We start from the raw sequence: 14,964 nt of genomic DNA, 5'->3' as shown, positions 1-14,964 counted from the left end.
CTCTATTTGGTAACACACGTAAATAGCACGTTTCAAGGAAAATCCAGCAGGCATCGCATAAATATGAGGGAAGTAGTGACATGTTGAGGAGTTGACCTTGACCTTTGACCCCCTGACTTTTGACCCATCACCCCCCAAATTCCCAAGTGATACTAAGTTCCATAAAGATACCTTGAACCATTCCTTTGCGAGATGTGGAGAAAAACGTGAAATTTCAATATTTTGACTTGACCTTCGACCTTTGACCTCATAATCCAAAACTCTCTCTGGAGAATTTTTATTTGGTACTACATCTATACACTAAATTTCAAGAAAATACCTTCAGACATTGCGTAGATATGGGGGAAATAGTGAAATTTCGAGCACTTGACCTTGACCTTGAGCATGTGCACCCAAAAGTTGATAGGCACAACTTCGCTCACTCTTACATATAAATGCCAAGTTTCATTAGGATACCTCAACCAGTTTTTAATTATGCTGTCCACAAAATTGATTACGGACTGAAGGACGGACGGACGGACACCCCGATGCATAACGCCTCCGGCATCACTTCGTGGCGGAGTCATAAAACTACTACCCAATACAATAAATGTATGTCAAATTGTGGTTTTATGCGGTTCAAGTAACCACTGGTAATGCCCCTGTCACACTTTGCCGGATAAGGCAAACGCATGGAAAACGAAGATCGATTTTTGGCATCCGTTGACATATGTTCAAATGCGTTTCACGTCCTTTTTATCCTTTGGATGGACATTGATTTTATCTTCCGCTGATTTCCGTCAGAGCGGCAAGAAAACTTTGTGCGGGCCTAAAGTTTTTCCTCGCCAAAAACGGTTCGCGCGATCCGACCCTTGTCCTATAGTTGCACGTTTTCTCCTGTATCTGTACTGTACTTTGTCGTTTTCCATGCGTTTCTATCCGCTAGGCCTCCTGTAAAAGCCGTTGCTGCAAGAGATGGAACGGATAAAACGACTAAGTATACACAGCACATCGCACGCATAACAACGGCATAGCCACATGACAATTGCCGGGGAAAACGCATGTAGTTACCGATGACAAACGGATAGGACGGTTATAACTGATAAGTTATATAAACAGGAAATGAAGCTAATGTTTGACGAATATATACCAGGGCCATTCTCAGATTAAGTGTTCAATTCCATGTGAGTAAAACCGAAAAATGAACCACAAAGTAATACATTCAAAGATGTGTTTTCGGTAACTTCAAAACCGGTCAAATACGAAACAAAAAGTGGAACATTCTAAATGATGGCCATTCATTGAGTAAAAATGAATTGAAATAGAGCATCATATATGATTTTTGATCACCAATCAGATACGTTACCGCAAATTTACATGTTGTAATGGACTTCTAACTTTGAATTAAATTTATTGTTTTGATCCAATTTCTGTTCAGGAAAAGACATCTGTCCCCCCTAAAGATATTGGGTTTTTTTCAAGAGGTAAAGATGTTGTCATCCCTTGCTATTGGTAGAAAGTACTTCTGTGTGGTATGTTGCAGTATGTTTTTTGCTGAAATGAAATATAACCTTAAGATTCACTTTGTATTTTTAGCAAATTTCGCTTACAAATAAAGTTTCGAATCCCACAAATCATGCAAAGGGAACGATCCGATCTGGACTTTCCACAGGAAACAAATATGAATTGCTTTCCTGGGGAAATAACTATTGAAAAACATCGAATCACCTTTGGTAACGTATCTGGTAATATATAAGTAATAATTTTAGTTGTGTATGAATTAATAGATATCACCTGTTTAATTATTTACCTCATGAATTGATGTAAAAATGAATGATGTAAGCCCAAATTAACCATTTTAAACATTGTACGTAATATTTAAACTATGAAATGTAGTGGAAAAGAGCCCTGCATGTGAAAGCTGAATTCTTCATTCACAGAATATTCTAATCTTCCGTCTGAATGTATTTATCCATCTGACTATAAATATTCATTAAGTTTTGATGGATAACGCAAACAAGGTTTAAAAAATATATTTTTGCAGGCACTTCGAAGGAAATAGGTACAGTCTTTATGAAGTCTATATGCTAAACAGTTGTTTGACCTATGGTAACGTATTTGGCTCATCCCTTTTAATGAAAATGAATAAATAATTGTTCAACTTATCAATGAATCTTTAGTAGTTCTTCATATGTTGAAAAACACTAGAATAAATATGCAACAGAACACTGAAACTTTTCTCGGAAGCGTTTCATAAACTACTTTTTACTCTTTCAAAGTTTGGTAACGTATCTGGCGTACCGTAAATGAATCTGTCGGTGGATTTACAAAGCAATTTCTACTGAATATTCTTCATTTGAACATAACTTTAATTTTTTATGGAAGCGTCATTCTATGCAGAATTGTTTTATGAACACTTTGTTTTACATAACTTTATTTGTCACCGTGGGTGCCCTGAATTATACGTAACGTATCTGCTAAATCTGAAAAGCAAAAAAACTGATATGCTGAATCTTAGCTTCGTCTTGTGAAATAAACGTTCAAAGTTTTTGCATAGAATATGAAAGTGGCTGGGTTTTATAGAATAGAACTTTGGAGTTTATGAGCACACAACGATTTATTTGTAAAAACACTTACAATTTCTTTTCAGCATTTTGATTATGTGGTAACGGATATATCTGTCGGAAAACTTGGCATTAAGTTGTGAGACACTGAAACAGAAAGAAAAATCATGTGGAAGTGTTGCTCTTTTTCACCTCTCTGTCCTTTTGGTGTAAAAATATAATCCTGAGGTCCAACAAAACGAAGCATGTAATGTGTAGGGATGAATTTTGACCAGATTTGATCCCCAGAAAGAACAAGACCAATGAGCACAAAATTCGGTCACGTATCTGGGGTAACGTATCTGTGGTAACGTATATGGTCGATCATATTATTATGAGAGCGATATCTACCAAATATTTCTCATTTGTACTAAACTGTAATGTTGAATCGATGCGTCATTCCGAGGAGTAATGTATAATATACAATTTGTCTGACATTGCAATATCTGTCGCAGTGGGTGGCGTGAAAAGTATGTAACGTATATGTCCAAATAAAAAGTGTAGAAAACCGATATTTCAAACATTGTATACCGTATTCTCAATAAAGAGCTGTTGTACAAAAAATTTAAGTACTTGCAATGTATGAAGTATATCCTCAGGGTTTCATATACACATGGTCATTGCATAGTCTTGTTATTTTCGCAATGCTGTAACACTAAAGAAACTGGTAACGTATCTGGCGGTGAACTTCAGTTTTGGCGACAGGTTTCAAAAGGCTATAAAAAAGAAGTCAATAAAAATTTTTGAACTTTTTGAGTATTGTGATTAGCACATATGATATGCTCATCGTCCATGCAAATGATATTTGGAAAGTGTGTTTGTGGACGGAGAGGAGCAATAAAACATAATTCTGAAATAGCCGGCGACACTGCGTTTTGGGGGTCTTAACGAAGTTTAACAGCAAAATTTTATACAAAAAGGCAGACAACCGCATTTGATCGTGTTTATTTTCAACAAATAAAGTCTTCGTGATATATTATAAACATTTAAATAGTATCTAATAGGTTTCAGGGAACCGCAAACTGTCATGGAATGTCGGCGACACCAAAGTTCCGTATTTGAACGCTTTTACTGAGAATGGGCCACCAGCCTTGCTATGCAATTGACTCCTGCAAGGACATAAAGAACGTCTAAATAGGACCTCGCCCTTTTCATTTAATGCCTCTCTGTCTCTATAAACTGCCACCGGCTCCAAGCTATACATCCAGGGCAGCCTTATAGGCAGATCTGATTCTGCAAAATGCCAACATGGCCCTCCAAAAGTATATTGCCGCCTGCAGGAGGGGGCAACACAAGCAACAGAGAAGGCAGATGCAGCCCAAGAAGTGGCAAATTGGTCTTAAAGACACAGGCAATTCGGTTTGTACGACCAATTGTCATAGACACAAAGGCGAAACAGATTCGAACCATTTTGCCAAGTCTCCCCAACTTTACCATGCAAATGTTGTGTTTCAGGTGAAAAGGTGAAAGGTACATCAAAAAGAAAGCATAATGCATCATATTTTTCAAGGTCGGAAAGACCATCATCTTCCTGGGAGAAAAAAAAACCCCAAACTTCTCACCTCTCTGCGACAGGACAACAAATCTTTCGGATAAGCAACATTTTCAGTCAGTTTACTATCATGGCTGGTGTAAGATTGTTGTTAATCATGAGGAGAGATGTGAACAAATTTAGAGAAGCATCGTTATCACCTATAATACACTAGTTGTAGGTTATACCACCAAAATGGGCAGCCTTGATCAGATTCGTCATCATGGGGCAATGAAATATATTCGATATGACTGGGCATCGGCTGAGCTAAACTGTTGGATATTTACAGGTTAAAAGTTGTGAGTGAATTTTTAGTTGAAAGTGAGACAATTAGTACAAGCCATCAAAATTAAAACCCATGACGTCAAGGTTCGAATAGCATTAGGAAATCTAAATGAGCCATCTTACTGCGATGCATCTGATTTGATGTATCACAGAAACTGTTTGAGAGGAAATAGTGACTGCTTCAAACCTTGAGTCAATTGTCCAAACTTTGGAAAATGTATTGCTGACATTGGTATTCTAAATGCAGTCAAATGTTCTATGACTTCAGGATCTTCAAATACAATGTATGAGTTCAATGAAGAATAATCATGCGCCTTTACTTGAGAAAATCAACGTTCATCCAGCTGTTAATCGTCATAGAGAACGTCTGAAAAAATCAATAAAAAACAAAAAGAAAAAGCAAAAGAAGGTTAAATCTGTGAAGTAACATCAGGCATGTATGAAAGTATGTATGCAAGCGAGAAACGTTTTGGTAAATATGCATGTAAGTAATATTTAGGACCAAAATGAAGAAAGTAGTGTCAAAGGTCTAGCAACAAGTATATAGCCACCATATTGAGGAGGAAGCTAAGTCTTGGCCTTCGACCCTTTGGCATATTGATGGGAGCGGGTATGAGATGTGAAGTGAAGTGTAGAGGTAGTAGAAGCAGAACTGGAGGAGTGGTGGACGCTCCAAGATGATACAATAAATCTATAGCACGATAGCCGTCACGTCAATGGATCTCTGACGTTCGATGTACGTCTCATGCTTCTCCTATTTGCTCCTCGTGCGTTTTGTCCTGTGGGCAAGCAGTTCATATTCGTTTCTAATGCATTTGCGCACGTTCCACTGTCCTGTACACAATCGCCCCAGGTGCGTTCTTCGTCATGCCCGACCCCTAAACCGTACATGTACGCTCCTCTAAAACGGAAACTTTGCACTCTCTCCACCGGATTGACGATTTGAATAACGGATGAGCAAAATATTGCCCGTTTCTTGTACGATGGGCCTATCCGGCAAAGTGTGACAGGGGCTCAAAGACTAAGGACATTTGACGTTTGATTGCCCTTATGGAACATGACTCAATGTAATGGGATATGTACTTGTCTACGGTACATTTTAATTGCATAGTATGATATTTGACATAAAGTGGTACATGGACATTTGCACTGCCTAAACTGATATCCATACTGTACATATGGGCATTGTTTTCTATACCGACTATAAGAAAGCCTATAGCCCTCTGGGAAAAGGAAAGTTCTACTACTCCTACTACTATACTACGTATAACAATAATACGGTCTTCTTTATCCAGGGTAGCCTCTTCAACGTTTTCATTGCTGTACCAGACGGCCCTGCCGTAATAGCTCTCACATAAGTGCTTTTGTCCTGTTATCTGCAACCTCTGCTCGATCATAATTATGTTCAATTTAGTCGAGACTTTTGCGATTTTACGATTTACAGTTAATACACACACGCAAATACCATCATTTCGTATTGTGTCAATGTTTGCGTATTTCTGCTCACGTCTTCCTATTTATAGTTGCTGAGTATTTAGGGGCTACTGATCGATTTCAATTTGTTAAGTGTGTGCTTTTAAAAAAATACATAAATCCCTGCTTCGTTTCAACGTTCTACTGTTGATATAAGTGGCAAAGTCAAGTTTTACAAATAATAATACATGATGTTTATATAATGGTGCAGTATTAAACCATAGGATGAACAAGGCAAGTGCCATAATATGTCTCGCCCATTCGCGTAGAAGAAATTGTACGCGAATGGGACATAGCAGATTAAAAAAAGAGATATAAAAGAGTAAAAATTTATGGCAAAAAAGAAATGTGCCATAAAAACTTAACATTGAGTCCTTAAATTTCGTTGACCCCTGCCTGTGACCTTTGACCTTGAGGTGACCTTTATATATGGCGAAATGTGAAAATTTGTATGACCCCTCTTCCCATGAAGTTTGATTGCAATTGAAGCTCAGAGTAAAGAGTTATTGAAGTTTTTGTAGCGTTACGGACAGACGACGGACGGACGGATGGACGACGGACGGACAGACGCCGCAGGCGTTCCCTTAGTCTCCCCGCACCTCCGATGGGCTCGACAAAAATCGCGTCGTGGATGGAAAGACACCCTGAAGGCTTTTTGAAAGTTGCAAAATTTCTTGAAACATTGCAAAATTGTCGGAATTCACGACGACAAATACACCCCATATTTATGACAGGGAGGTGACCTCCCTGCTCATATTGAAATGAACGATTTCTACACGGGAGAGTTGCACGAATGTTGAAGTTCGATTTATTTTCCAAAACATGCTCACAATTTCTTAATGAATACGCAGAAATACACATAATTATAATATGACATTGAACAAAGGTAACAGAAAATGATATAAACGATCATAAATGATTATCATTAATGACACTGTATTTCGCGTACAAACCCCTGCCGTATAGAAGAACACACACTAGGAATAGACTTTAAATCGGATTATATGGACATTATGAAGAAGGCAAGGTATGTTCGCACACATTGAAACTGATTTTAGATCCTTAATGAAACAATCGTTCGAACTGTATTGCCGGATTTACGTTAGCTGCTCATTAAAAAAAGAAAGAAAAAAAACAGATGTACTTACTAAAGATATAGATAAAATGTGGTAAAGTTCGTTTTAACTTTTAACTGATATAAGTTGTTTTTGTTTTGTTTTGTTTTCTGTCAACAAGCACATTTGTGACTTTCAAAATGGCACAACTTATGGCATGGCAAGTGAAAAGCTGGTAGCTCACAATCACGGGGTAGAAAAGTATACCAGAAAAGAAATCTTTAGTACAGAACTATACACTGCGACAGCGGAATAAATTGAGATTTTAAAGCGTTTGTTTATCCATGCATGTAATTCTGCTGCAGAACGTGAACGTCCTGTCACTGAATTGGCAAATCTTTGATTTTACTGCGTATCCTGTAGGTCTATTGGAGAGAAGTTAGACGGAACTCGATGTGTTCATCAAATATGCATTAGATCAGAAAATAGAAGGTACAAATATGATTGAATTGAATAAGAAAAAAGAACTTCCATCTTCTACAATGCACTGTGAATCTAAGTATAGATTATGAATTCAGAGAAAGAGGCTCTATACCCGAAAAAAATAGTCATATTCAATACACGTTTTTCATAATGATACTAATTACACTTATCATAACATCAATAGATGAATTGAATCACTTTGCCTTCAAGTACTGTTCCTAGACAGTTAGAAAAAGCAGGGAACATATATCAGCTGTATATCAACAAGATAAGCAGAACGGAGCCAGATCTAAGAAACAGATACCTTTCTTTTGAAATATTCAGCCTAATTCTTGCACCCTCATTCTCTTTTTTTTTAAGACAAATCAACTTGATAATGGAGGTCAAGCGGAAATTCATGAAGTTTTTATTCTAATGTTATTGATGAAAACGAATTACTTTGTAATATTGTTCCGATACAGTTGGAACAAAAAAGAAACAAAAAAGCGATGAAGATATCAACATGGCAAGCAAAATGGAGATAACTTTAAGCAACAAACACTTCTATCGCAGAGTAAAATACTGTCACAAAAATGTCTACGCAAATGAGCTGAGTCTGTTACAAATTGAGATTTGATATAAGAGATAAGCGACTAGGATGTGGATCAGTAAACCACGAAAAAAAGGAAATTACCGTTGTATATTGATACAAAAGATAAATGGTCATTATCAGCAGAAACTGAACATTTTTGAAGATGAATTATACGTATTGAAGCTTTGATAACAATATCTATAAGCATATTTCTATTTTTCAGTAGTGCAGAGTCGTACAGTTCCATACTGTTCACTGACCAATATGCAATACGCTATTATAAAGTGATGGATTTGTCTTTCGTATACTTTTCGCAGGAATCAGTTGACTCCATTGATTATACAGAGAGGATGTTTGTTGTTTATATTGCAATATCAAGGACACAGCATTTTACAAGCAAAATGCTCTTCATTCAAGGTACCTCAGTGAAGAACTTGGCGTTGCTGAGAAGCGTAAATACTTCAAAGGCAACTCATAAGATAACGGATTATATATATATATATATATATATATATATATATATTTGTTTTAATTTCTTTTTTAAACAGTATAGCCACAAGAGCAAATATATATATTCTCAGTGACATTTGATACAGTCACGATTACAGTTACAGATAGTATGGGGTGAGTGTTATACATGTAGGACATGACATGCATGGAGAACGCAAAGGACATACAAGAGAGGCAAATGAACGATGAAATGTACACGCACACACACAGGCACACAACAAACAGCAGACAGACAGACAGACAGACAGACACACTTTTTTTTTTAAAATTTCATAATATTCTTTGAGTTTCATTCAATATCAAATCCATACTAACGATGAAATTAATGTTACTTACAACAACAACAAAAAAAGCAGCTGTATTCTTCATTCTTGAGCTGCTGAACCATTTTTCAAGCATACAGTACAAAATATTTGGGTTTTTTCCAAATCATGCCATGTTTTTATAAGAAAAATGACATGAAATTCTGCATAACTCTCAGAAAAAGCTATTTTGATCAGCCTAATCAAGCCTATCCAAATGTGCCTTATTACACACATACCCCCCCAAATTGTACTACTACATTCCTTTTTTAACATAACTTTCTTCTTTTTTTTTGCAGAGCACACGCTATATACATAAATATATCAGATTAAGTATCACTCTCAAAAAGGAAAAATGTCTTGATCAACTTGATCAGATTACTCAATATCCGCTTCATTACATGAATTCTCTTACACTCTCTTGAGAATACAGCACTTCCTAAAACGTGTCATAAAAAACATGCTTAAATTAACCGAACAAAACTCATAATTTTTATCTAACTTATCAACCTACCCCCCCTACAAAAACAAAAACAAAAACAAAATAACCATATGTGTATATTATCAAAATAAACCATATTCCTGCCTAACCCCTTAACCATTACGGAGTACTCTACTATTACCTTACTACATCTACCTAACCCCGACCATCCCCGCTTATTTCCCCACTAACATACCCCCCCTTTCCTGGTAACTTTCCGTCAACACACACACACCCAAAACACAAAACAACAACAAACATACCCACAAGTGCGCACTCTCAAACACCAACACTTGCACACCAAGTCAATACACGTGGTATCATGGTTACCTGTTTCCTAGACATTTAGACACACACACACACACACCAAAAAACCGAAGCTAACTAAACGTTTGACATGGGGAAAGAAAATGAAAAGTGACCACCATAATGCTGATACATACCGATTCCTACACATTAATACGGCTCAAACCTAAACTGACCATACATCTGACATGGGGAAGAAAGATTAAAAAAATAACATATGTTATTCATACTATCAATGTGCTATGGGCACCTATCCCCTGCCAACAATGTGGATAAATCAATGAAAAAAAAAGTAAATAAAATAAACACTCTCTATGAAAGTTTCACCTGCTCCCATTTTTGCAAATGAAACCCAAGTTTACCTGCTTTCACCGCAACGTTCTTTTCCTCCTCTATCCTCCTCTATCACACACACACACACACACACACACACACACACACACACACACAAGGGAAGCATTACCAAACTATAATAGGCTCCCAATGTCTTTTTTTTTTGGTTCAATTGTGGCTTTCAAAACCCTCTTTCATAGTCACAGCAAGCATGGACGAAAAACTGACAGTCGAGATGGATTCATTGATACCGCAAACCAAATCCCCAACCTATTACCTAAAATAATCCATAACGCATCGATAGATCAGATCCTCGTGCCCTGGAAGTTAACTTATAGAAGAAAAATGATGCAAGTCGTTGATGTTCTGAAAGGGAAAGATAGTATCAACACAAGCAATGAACAGATTGTGAAACTGTTCGTTGTGCAACATGGCAATGATAACGCGCATATCTAGAATCGTAGTAGGCGAAATGGTAAATTTAGACTCGCCTTTTTTCAGTGATGTTTGCAAATGTCATAATATGTGTTAATGTACTGCGCACGGCATAAACAATTACATAAAATCTGAAATACCGTAAATGTATGAATCACTGGTTTCCAAAGCTACTCGTTAGTTTCAAATGCGTCTTAAAGAAAAACACCGAAACACATTTGGTACTGGAAGGCAATTTCACAGAGATAAAAGCACGCGAGGTCATTGGAGCAAGTCTATATCAAAGCAACAATAGTGGCATGGTCCTGGGAGAGTATAGTGTAACATTCCACTCACTTCCTCATTTTATGATTATTATTCCAGTTGGGTTAAATTAATTCATAGCATTACACCAGAACGTCTAACTGTATAAGACACAGGAAATAAAAAAGGAAGCGAATCTTCCTGAACATCCTGGGTAATATTCCCTCGAGATGCATGAAGGTTAAGAAGTCACAATGATTGGTTAATTCTTGCTTATGTAAGTTTTACACGTGGATTGTACAGACAACGAGAAGGGGAATCCGCACAGACCAAAGGTTAACCTTTAATTCAGTGGACCGAAAATTTTCATGTAGTTTCGGTTGAGACCTGGCTTCAGTTTTCTACTTGGGTATGAGATAATGTGAAACGGCTTATGAAATATAAAAGAGCATGTGATTCCAAGAGGAATTCAACGTTTATTTGATGAAAAAAAAATAGTTTTGAAATGGCTGTGATATCCCAAACAGAGCGATTTGCTTATAAAAGGTGGGACTCACCTTTTATAAGGATTGCTTTGTTTTACTGTGTTGTTGGATATCTCAGACATTCAGCAACCGATGTTAAAAATATTATATTGTCCCTTTTATTCGTGATAAACACATACAGACACACGTACAAACCAACACATGCTCACAATATGTGTGGAAAACGTTGGATTCTCGAACTGTAACCTAAAAATAACTGAATGTGCGAATTGTCTCCTTATTCTTCTTTGTTCACAATAGTGATAATGAAATAATGCTGAAGAGAATAATATGGAACTGATATTGTTTGCAGCAATGGCCTTTGACCTCTCGCGCTGATGATGCAGATGTATACAGACACGGGTGTCAGATGGAAATGCACCGAGCATCCAATTTCAATGCAGCATACACGCGGAAGTAAAGCTGCTCATTCTACACTTTCCGATGTATGGAAAGCTTCTTTCTCGAGAGTTGCTGCGGGTTCTGTTTGATAACGATAGCAAATGCACGATGTGTATTCTGATCAGTGCTCATACAGAGTACTGTCATACGATCTAAAGGGGAAAGATGCAGCCAGCGACTTATTACTGATGCCCTATAGGACCTAATGAAGGGGTAGTCACCCCCTATTCAACAGTGGACAACATCAGTTTTCCATCTTATGCATTGCCGAATAACTACTGTTGATGACATTGTTTTAAATTTCAATTTTGAAGACTGGGTGTTCTTTACTATATGTTTATGTAGGTACTATGGTTATAACAATGTATATTAAGGCCTATGCGCCGATAGCAATTGCCTGTCTCCGTTATAAGTAAGTTAGTTCTATTTCATGACTTTTTGTTTTCTCCTTCTCCGGCACGGTTTGATAACATAATCATTTGTTTGGATTAGAGCCATACTTCAGATGTCAGATTACATTGCTGTAAACACTCTCAAAATAACCCGGTTTCGTTGGAGATGAGTTATTCTGAGCACTGCTGAGTCTATAGGTTAATGTATGAGCAACATTATAGGCCTACGTCATGATTTCCACTTCATTCAAGAAGAAGTGGGTTGATATTTGAGTGCAATTCAATGCACTATTTAAGTTTTGACTTTCCAAACCTAACCTTTGACATGATTGATCACACATTCCTATTCATACTGAAAAGTTCGTTGTATTTCGTGAGTCTGCCTATATCCGCGCGAGTGTGCCAAACCTCCTCCAACGACCTGTGTACAACAATTACAAAAATATTGAATTTCTTATCTGAACTATTTCTTATCTTTAAATTTATCTACGAATCGAACCTGTTAAAAAATATGAATCATGAATCAACCTGTAAAACATTTTCTATACAATTTATGTTGTACCATATGCAGAATTCCGGCCTTTTTTTTTTTTTTTTTTTTTTTTTTGCTTGAAAACACCTTCCTTGTTTGTCTTCGAACAATATCAGAAAGATCGAAATAACACGTACTTTTATGGGAAAAGATGTCGAACGACAGTGACAAGGTGTTTTTTGTTGATTGGTTGGAAGTGTTTCTTATGGCGGAAATGAACCAGTTGAAATAGAAGAGTACAGAAGAATAGAAGAGTAAGAGTCCGGTGTGTGCCCTTTCTATTCTTTCTTCCTATTGGTTGTATAGAATTCTGACCTTTTTTTTTATTACCTCCGCCAGGGGAGGAGGATATTAATAAAATCGGTTATTTTGGGGTCACGAACTGCTCAGTCATCTATTGCAAATTTACGCACTACGATTACACACCTATAGATTTGCAACAAATGCTTAAAGGCCCAGTTTACCTTGGGAGCCGTGATTTAATAAATGTTAAAGATATCAAATTTGATGCATATGTGTAGGTCTGCTGTATCACAAAACATCCTATCATATGAATTTTTCGCAATAGAGCCTAAAATATAAGGAGATATCTGTATTTTTTTCTTAATAAATAATAACTGTAAAGGGTTTAGTCTGGGAGCATACTTATCATAACCATTATTCACATATTGCTTATCTAACAGTACTGAGCATAGATTTTACCGATTCAGTTTTTAGAGTGGCTGTTTCTATCCCTAACTCACATTTTAGAACTATCTTAAAGCACTAATGCTGGGTTTTCGTTTCATCTGCAAATGGTAAATTATGCCTTCAAGAAATTGTAATATTATTTGATTTAATCTTATGAATGTTTGTAACTTATTATTCACAGGTATTTATTTTCATATTCAAAACTGATAAAAAACAAAATCTAGAGATCATTTATTCATAGGTTATATAATGTGATCTCTTGTTGGTTTTGATTGATCATCAGATTGGTTTGTCATCGCACATATTGATCTAGAGTACAATGCGCGCGAGCTCGCTGTAACTATTTGAGGTGACCAGTGAGCCATCTTCGTGCGGCTTCACCCTGATCTATCTGTGATTTTTTTAACATTGTGCAACGCTAGTATTTCGCGAGATGTTTTCTTAAGTATCACATCATATTTAATGCAGATATTCTAGCATTAAACACAGTGAGCAAATAATTCTATTATCCTTTAAAACTGTACTTAATTCAAATTTTAATATCAATTCAATGTTCGCTGCAAATGACGTGTTCGTACTCGTTATGGTGCGATCGGGCGATACCATATTTTTAACAAAAAGTGGCGCATTGTGTAATGTAGTGTAGATAATGCGTTGTACCGCAAGTTGCGATCTACACTAGACAGAGAGTCTATTGGATCTAGAATTACAGATTTGATCAGTGATATCACCCAGGCCAGGCCCAACCCCCAGACAGGGCAAGGGCAGGTCCAGGCCTGCTCAAACTCGCTTAGTATAAATGATAACTTATAATTCTGAGCCAAGGCCAGGTCCAGGTCAAGAATAGCCCGACCAGACGCCGCGCCGTTTGCTCGCCAACATCACATCATACTATTCGTACTACCTGCCCATACTTCTCATGTTCTACAGCCGCTGGATATCGCATGCTTCTCATCAATGAAGGCATATTTCACGGAGTGTGGAAAGTTCATGCAACAGCGTCCTGGGCAGCTCATCACCACGTATAATGTCGGCAGACTGTCCTCCATCGCGTACCTCCGTGGCATGAACGCGGAGAAGCTTAGTCTGCATTCCGCAAGACGGGAATACACCCCTTCAATACGGACGCAGTTGACATCGATCAGGCAACAAGACCAAGTATCTTGGTCCTACCGAGATCCATAGACCACGACAAGGCACACAACAACCATGGTGTTCACAAAGTAGGAGCCATGGGTGATGCCGGCCCAAACACGATGGATCTTCAGGAAGTATCTGCTGAGGAGTTCCTCAAATCTAGAACTCCGAGTCCTCCACATGCGCCCAACAAGTAGGGGGAAAATAGTGACGGCTTCAACGATTCCGGAAAATGCGTGACAGAGGATGCTGCCACTTACTCCTTTGCGAGGAGAAATCTAGAAAGGCTGCGAAGAAGACATCCGCAAAGGCCAGAAGGAAAACGCAGTTGGAACCAGGTCCACCAGGTGCGGTGACACTGAACACTGAACATACCAATAAGTCGCAACCAGGCCCATCAGGTGCATATCAACCACAGCTAAATCGAAGGCTGTTCATCGATGATAACGACACGGACGGTGATGACGACGAGCCATGCTGCGTCTGTAAACAGAACACCCCTCCGAGTCGTCCTAAATCTCGAGGAATCGAGATATTCTCATAAGTTGCATGTGATTACAACTGTACACACTGGGAGCATCAAAATATTGCACACCTTCGCAGAATTTCGTAGAAGACGATGTCTTCAAATGCCCTTGCCACTGAAATCATTAAAAAAAATGAAGAAAAGATAGTGGTAACAGAGATTGCAGTGTTT

General features: G+C 37.7%; 1 pseudogene; it reads left to right on the top strand.

Moving 5' to 3' along the window:
* The first annotated feature begins 3,830 nt into the window (after positions 1-3,830).
* Positions 3,831-14,912, top strand: LOC139739467 (uncharacterized; annotated as a pseudogene).
* The last annotated feature ends 52 nt before the right edge of the window (positions 14,913-14,964 follow it).

Source organism: Diadema antillarum, unplaced genomic scaffold (assembly GCF_040938485.1).
Source record: "Diadema antillarum isolate AM-2024a unplaced genomic scaffold, OU_Dant_1.0 seq00000799_RagTag, whole genome shotgun sequence".
In the NCBI taxonomy this organism is placed as follows: domain Eukaryota; kingdom Metazoa; phylum Echinodermata; class Echinoidea; order Diadematoida; family Diadematidae; genus Diadema; species Diadema antillarum.
Note: the sequence above shows the minus strand (reverse complement) of the source record. Positions and strands in the feature narration are given on the sequence as shown.